Below are 7,569 nucleotides of genomic sequence, written 5' to 3' on the forward strand. Positions count from 1 at the left end.
AGGCCGTGATGGGGACACTTGCGTAATAGCTCCTTGAACCTTTCCCAAGTTTCATATAAGGATTCCCCGTCCTCTTGTGAGTATGTGTTAATTTCAACCATTAATTTAGCAGTTTTAGAAGGAGGGAAATACTTATATAGAAATTTTTGGGCTAGTTCATCCCAGGTGTTTACCGATCCAGCTGGGAGGGTGTTGAGCCAAGCTTTCGCTTGGTCTTTTAGTGAGAATGGAAACATACGAAGGCGGATGGCGTCGTTTGATGCACCATTGATCCGAAATGTATCACATATTTCTAAGAAATTAGTTATATGTAGATGGGGATCCTCGTCCGCGAGCCCGTGAAAGGTTGCGGAGTTTTGGAGCATTTGTATCAAGTGCGGTCGAAGTTCGAAGTTATTGGCTTCGACATTCGGGGCATTGATAGCGGCGCCGAGATTACCTACGGTGGGCCGTAAGTAATCCATGAGGGTACGTTGGTCCGCCATTGGGGGTGGGTCACCCGAAACCTTCTCTTGGTTTTTGGCTTTTAACCTTTTTCTGAGAAAGCGTTCGGGTTCTTCTAATGGTTCCTTTATGTCTTTATTGGAACTGGAGCTCATACACTACGCGAGGTTGGCGTCGGGTTCCAAGTCCTGCAATAAAAACAGAAAAGAATGTTGGTCAGAAGGTTCACCACGGCCCCGTGTTGAGCGAACACGGCCCCGTGGTCGGAGTTACAGTGGTTGTTTTTCAGATCCCAGTTACTGGAAGTTGGACACGACCCCGTGTTGCACCGACACGGCCCCGTGGTCAGCCTTCTGTTAACTTGAAAAACAAAAACTGCCAGTAACGTTGCTGGGCACGGCCCGTGTCCGACCAGGCACGGCCCCGTGCTGAGCTCTGCAGAAGCTGAAAAATCTAAAAAAAAATCCTAAAAATTAAAGAAAAATAAAAAGATGATTAGGCTGTTGATTCCTAACTTTCTTAAAATCCTTGTGTCCCCGGCAACGGCGCCAAAAACTTGATGCGTGTTAGTGTATATATGTTTTTAGATATATATTTAAGCCCTTTTTACACTTTTAGCCAAGTTTTAAATTTATAAAACACGATATTTACTAACACTAAACACACATATGGGCAACTGCACCCATCGTGGACGTAGTATAGTGTTGGTAAGATACCGAGGTCGTCCAAGGACACAAGAGCTTTTAATACCGGTTTATCCTCAACGTCTAATCAAATCAAAAAGGTTAGAAAAATGTTTTAAACTAAGAAAAATAAAAACTAACTAAATGCTGAAAATAAAAATAAAATAAAAAACAGATAGACAAGATGAATCACTTGGATCCGACACGTGTATTAGTATAACCTTTGATTATTTTCGCACTTTTGCACTTGTTTAAGAGATTATCTTAGTTATTGTAGTAGGTCCCTCTTTTGAAGGCGACGTTACCCTCAACCCAGTAGTTTGAGTCAGCAAGGATACAATCCTAAAGGGTCGGATTATTGGAAGATAATGAATTAAGTTATTAATGCAAATTATGGTAGGCCCCGCTTTTGGCGGTGACGTTACCCTCGGCTAAGTAGTCTGAGTCAGCAGGGATACAGTCCTAAATAGCCGGGTTATAGTATTAATAGTAGTTAGCTTATGAGGGGGTCAAAGAGTTTGGATCCCCGCCATCCAATACCTATGGGCATTGAAGGAGATCCTACTAAATTTGACCCAGGTCCTAAGCAGGACCTCTAAACGCTGAACAAGGGCAAGACCCTTACCAAACCGTTCCCTTAACCCCCGACCAGGTAGCCAACATACCTCCATATAGACCGTGGAGATATGAATGGTGAAAATCTTTTATTTTATATAGACAGTAAAATAACGCCAAGACACCACGGACAAACGATAAGGAAGGATCACCTTCAACATAAGTAACTAGTTATTAAAGTCATTAATACAAAACCAAATAAAAAGTGCAAAAGATTAAAAATAAAAAGTATTATACTAAACACTTGTCTTCACCAAGTGATGTAAGAGACTTAGGCAAACATGGCCTTGATTGTCAAGAACTCTTACGATCGATCTTGGATCCCGAGACGACTCACACACTCTACGATGGACAATGGATGATGGTGGTGGATGATGGTGTTATGGTGGTGATGGGTGGTGGATGAAGTGTGAGAGAGGTGGTGTGCCAAGGGATGAGAGAGAATGAAACCAAGCTCCTCTATTTATAGGCTGAACAGAACGCTGGACACGGCCCCGTGTCCGCTGGACACGGCCCCGTGCCCGTCTGACATTCTCTCTCTTCATTAATTGTAATTGCGAATTACAATTAATGCGCCTGCTGTACTTTCAACACGCCCCCGTGTCCGCTGGGCACGGCCCCGTGGTGAGCAATGGAAGCTTCTACTGGTTTGTCTTTTCTGCTGCTTCCTGGGCACGCCCCCGTGTTCACTGGACACGGGGCGTGTTCAGAGTCTGTTCTCTTCTCTTTGTCTTGGGAGGTGCCGTTGAGGGTCCGGGCAGTTTACTTTTGTTCCTTTTCTTGTATTTATGGTAGAATTAGTGGTCTTTTTGCTTCTTTTGTGATTTTGAGCTCATTTCATCCTGAAAATACAAAAGGAAGACAAAAACACTCTTTTTCCAACATTAGTACTTAAAAAGGGTTAGTTTTATGCCTTAATTGATGTGTTTTATATGTTGCATTTTACACACATCAAATAGTCATCTTATTAATATAATTAATAAGTTGTTTACCTTCTCAGTTCTTGCTCTAATAGCCGAGTGTCACCAATCCTTTTACGCGCGTCAACTCGAATTCGGTGGTTCCAACTCCGATATCAAGATATGCACCTACAACCGCACTATCTATGTCAAATTCAATAAGATTAGATATGAGAGATTGGAGTGAGCAGGTGAAGAGAGACTACGACTAACATCAACAAAACCTAAACAAAAAACTGAAAAAATGCTTAGATTCTTTAAACCTCACATAAACCAAACATCAAATTCCTATCGAGAACAAAAACACATGAAACCCTTTGATAAACCTAAACTAACAAATTCACTCAATCTCTAACCCAAATAACAGAATCTTATCACCGATTTCCACACATACCTTGGAAAAATGCTTTAATCATGTTATTAACACAACAGACACAAATTTCTAAACACCTTATGGTAAACCATGAGAAACCCATTATTGCAACAAAATAACAAAGTATGGTGGTTTGAGATATCAATAACCTTTCTTAAAAAAGAGTATGAATTTACGATTGTAAAAAAGAAGTTACAGCCAATCAAGCATGCTACAGCGCCACTTCTCAAGAAGCCTGCCAGGATTTACACCACTATAGAAGTGTCAATTTCTCACATCTATCACAACAAAGCCAATTTTCACTCACTACTGCAGCTGTACCAGAGCAGGCCCACCATTTTCCATTCTAGGTAGGCCCAGGCCCACAGGACCCACTACTAACAAAGATGGTTTTGGACCTTTCTTTTCAAGTCTATCCTTTGAAAAAACATCACTTTCTATAGTGTTTTTTCGGTAAGATTTTCCAATTTTAACACATATATGTTTTATTCTTTAGGTAGAGTATTATCTTTCTTTAAACCATTCTCCAAGATCTGACTTCGTTTTGAGATTTTTTATTTCAATAAGATGGTTTCCCCAATTTCCACATCAAAATTCTATTATATTGTAGTAAACTGTATTTAGTAAAAAGGATCATAATGTTCTACCATACCTCCAGAAAGAAAATGATAATTAAAAGAGCATACTGGACCATAGTGTTTATAATTAAGGTGTACCTTTAGTGGCGCAGTTAGATTGCCATCCACATAAAAAAACAATTCTCCATTTTTCTCCATCAAGCCGAATTGCTAATCAGACCTTAATAAAATAACCATACATTTGAGATTTTAATATGTATATACTTACATCACCACCGCCCAATCAGACAGCTTTTTTACTGGTTCATGGCTGTTTTTATCCCGTTAGGCACTTTTGGGCCTTTGGCACCGTGCTACACGTAATGGGTTTTGCTACTCCCTGCCTTCCCTAGGCACGCGCCTTTGATTAGATAAACTCAAACAAAAAAAAGCATACCTTGACGTGTAGTAGAAGCGATGAAATGGAATCTGAACCCGACCAACCCGAACTTTAAATGGTTCGGTTTTCGGGTCACTTTTTCCAGGCCAAAAACCCGAACAACCCGACCCGAAAAACCCGAAACCCGAAAAAAAACCCGAACATTTATTGTTTTTTTCTTATAAAAGTGTTTAGATTTTGAGTCTTTAATAGATGGAACACTAAGTTTTAGGTTTTTTTAAATATTATAATAGCATATTGTCGATTAATCTTTGAACTTTGATGATATTTATAAAGTAACAATATGAATTTTGATGATATTTTGTAAAAAAAAACATTTATTTTTATTTTACATCTAAACCCGAAAACCGAATAACCTTACCCGAACTAACCCGAACCCGAATAACCCAAACCCCATTAACCCGAACTTTAAATGGGTTGGTTATCGGGTCAATTTTTCCCAGAGAAAAACCCGAACAACCCGACCCGAAAAACCCGAAACCCGAAGAAAAAACCCGATGAACACCCCTAGTGGGAAGTAATACCAAATTGCTAATGGAACCATCAAACCGAACTGTTAACAAAAGGTGAAGCCAAAAGCAATTGTTGATCATTGAATCCACCTATGTTCAAAGCCGACAGTTAACCGATGGTCAACGGAATTAACCGAGCCACTTGTAAAAAAGTAAAGTAACCCATCCATTAATACCAAAACCTATTGATATGAAAACTACAAACACTCATGCTCATCCCTAATAGACAAACAAAACGCCACCTGATAACATATTTCAGTTTTATATCACCCTTCTCATTACACCATGTTTGGTTTAAAAAACGGCATTACTTGAAATGATGGATTTAAAAAGCAAATATTCATTGTAATTGATACTATTTTATTTTCATGGTTCTCGTCGTTCAAGTGGTACTATCAAAAGATATCGAAAACTCTATATCAAAATAAAACTTCATTAACATAAAAAAAAACTAAAAAATTACCTATTAGTCATTCCTCCCATTGCCAGATGATAGAAGTGAATTGAATTCCTTTAATTCTCGAAGGTGATTCAGAGGTTGCTGAAAAGGTGTCCTTTAATTCTCGAATCTGACCAATGACCGTTAATTGCTACGATCTGTGTGGTATGCAAAGGAACTTTTCAAATAAAATAATTCAACCATATATTATATATTATGTGATATCTTCTTCTTTTTCTGATGCAGAATCAAATGAACTTTGTTTCAGAAGCAAAAACAAACATATAACACAAACAGTTCAAGTATTTAAAAATTAAACAACTCTTAGAGATACATAAACAAACAAAGATGGACTACTGAATAGAATAATCAATTAATTTGAAATTACAGAGCCATAAAAAAAACTTATAATCAGCATTGAAGAGCCCGTATATGTTAGATAGTTATCCTAATATGAAACGAAATGAGGAAGTTCATGAAATAAACTTATAACAAAATAATCAATGGTGTGTATTGATAATATCTCCAATATAATAATCAAAACACATGAAATTCGAATGAGAAATATTAACACAGTTGTGGAAACCCAATACAAAATCAGAAAACGGAATCAAAAGTAAAACCATACCTTTGATGTAAAACAAAAGATGCAAGCTTGTAGTGGTTGCGGGAATTACCTTAAGAAGGAAAACAAAACAGAACAAAGGAAGAACAATCAGGAATGAAAAACACAAACAACCGAAGAATAAGAACAATTACCTTAAGAATTAGAGAATCAGAAGTGACATAGCGAGGTGTAGACTGAAATTTAGGGTTCAAAAGAATTGCAGATTTACATATCCATTCTCAGTTTGACATAAACATAGAAGCTTTGAAATAAATATTATGATTTTGTACCTTTGATTGCGAGAAATCCACACCAAACAATCGTAGAATGAGGAGATTATCTTGAAATCCATTGATAAAACCATTTGATTCTTTAACAAATCGACACTGTTTAAACAATATAAACCCTAATTTCAGATATGGAAATTGAACTTAGAATCAAAATTTGAATAAGAAGAAGAAAAACTACAGAGAAGAAGAGTCTAACCTTGATCTAGAATGTTAGATCCATTGTCTTCGCATAGATTAATTGTCAAAGTAGATTGAAAAGGAAGGGTTTAAACATTATGGAAAGTCTGGTGAGTTGATTGATGGTGAAACGTATCAAGCACTCTTTGATAAAAAAGAGCGATGTAATGAGATAAAGAAGAATAGAGGTTTGGCGCCCAAAGTGAATTCTCTTGATTAAGAGGGTGTCCACATCATCAAAATGATTGGCTAAGAATAGCCCATGTGGCCTAAGAGAATTCATTTAGTATAATAGATAGATTTAGGTATGTTGCCAAAGTTTCTGCTTCTTCCTCATCGAATGAGAATGTTGGTTCTTATATTATTTCAACTGTGGAAGATGAGTTCCTCAATAAAGGAGATTTCATGCTCATTGGTTTACTTGGAACCATATTAGAGGTATAGTTTTTTTTTCTTTTTAATTTTGTAATTCCTATATTATATATTGGTATGTATTATAGTTTCATTTTAAGATTAATATTGTTCTTTATTTTTATTAGAAAAAGAAGGTGTTGGTTATTGGCACAGTCACGGCCATATGTACGGATAAGCTTTGGTATTACAATGGTTGTAACCACTGCAAATCATGTGTCGAGGATAGATTTGTAACCAAAGAGGGTGATGACGGTTCATGTGATGCTGCTGAAACAAAGGGTTTGGTTTGTACCAACAACGAATGTCAAGGAGTGGACATTTATGCAATTCCGCGGTTTGATAATTTTTTTAACTCTTTATACAATTGTAAACTGAAATTACTTTATTTTTAACTAATATTAACAATTTCATTTGTTTTTAATTTTAATATAATAGTTTCAAGATACCTATCAGGGTCCAAGATTCATCTGGTACTGTTTCATTAACGCTGTTTGATTATGAAGCTTTCAAAATATTTAAGAAATCGGCCAAAGACTTACTTGCTGTCCAAGATCAGGTAATCCAATTAGTTAACCACGTTATTCATTTTTGTACTCTTACTAAGTAACAATTAGTTGTATAAAATTATAGGTTGTTAATTCCGGTGAGATACCCAATCCCTATCCTGAGTTATTTGACACATTGGTTGGAAAGAAATATGCGTTTGTCATAAATATTAGCGACTATAACATTGAATATCAAGTTGAGAACTACGGTATTGCAATGGCAACAAACGATGATGATATTATTGTTGCTCTCTACTCCAAATTCAACATTAACCAGGTCTACTTTATAATTATGTAATTCTTATTGTTTCATATTCCTTTCGTTTTCGTTCTATATAAATATAACCACTTGTATTTTATTTTATTGTTTCTTTCGAATTGCAGCATGAGCAGTCGGAATCGTATGGTGTTCCGTTGTCCGCCAATCTGTCTAATGCTTGTGAGGTTACTAAGGTAATATAATAATTTATTATTTTACTTTATTTTTTTAAATA

At 36.6% G+C, this 7,569-nt stretch overlaps 1 non-coding gene across 1 annotated transcript; it reads left to right on the forward strand.

Annotated features, from left to right (window-relative positions):
• On the forward strand, positions 1 to 107 carry LOC118485310. The gene has a single exon (XR_004875614.1). It is a non-coding gene; the product is annotated as a small nucleolar RNA R71 (small nucleolar RNA).
• The last annotated feature ends 7,462 nt before the right edge of the window (positions 108 to 7,569 follow it).

Source organism: Helianthus annuus, chromosome 12 (genome assembly GCF_002127325.2).
Source record: "Helianthus annuus cultivar XRQ/B chromosome 12, HanXRQr2.0-SUNRISE, whole genome shotgun sequence".
Lineage (NCBI taxonomy): Eukaryota > Viridiplantae > Streptophyta > Magnoliopsida > Asterales > Asteraceae > Helianthus > Helianthus annuus.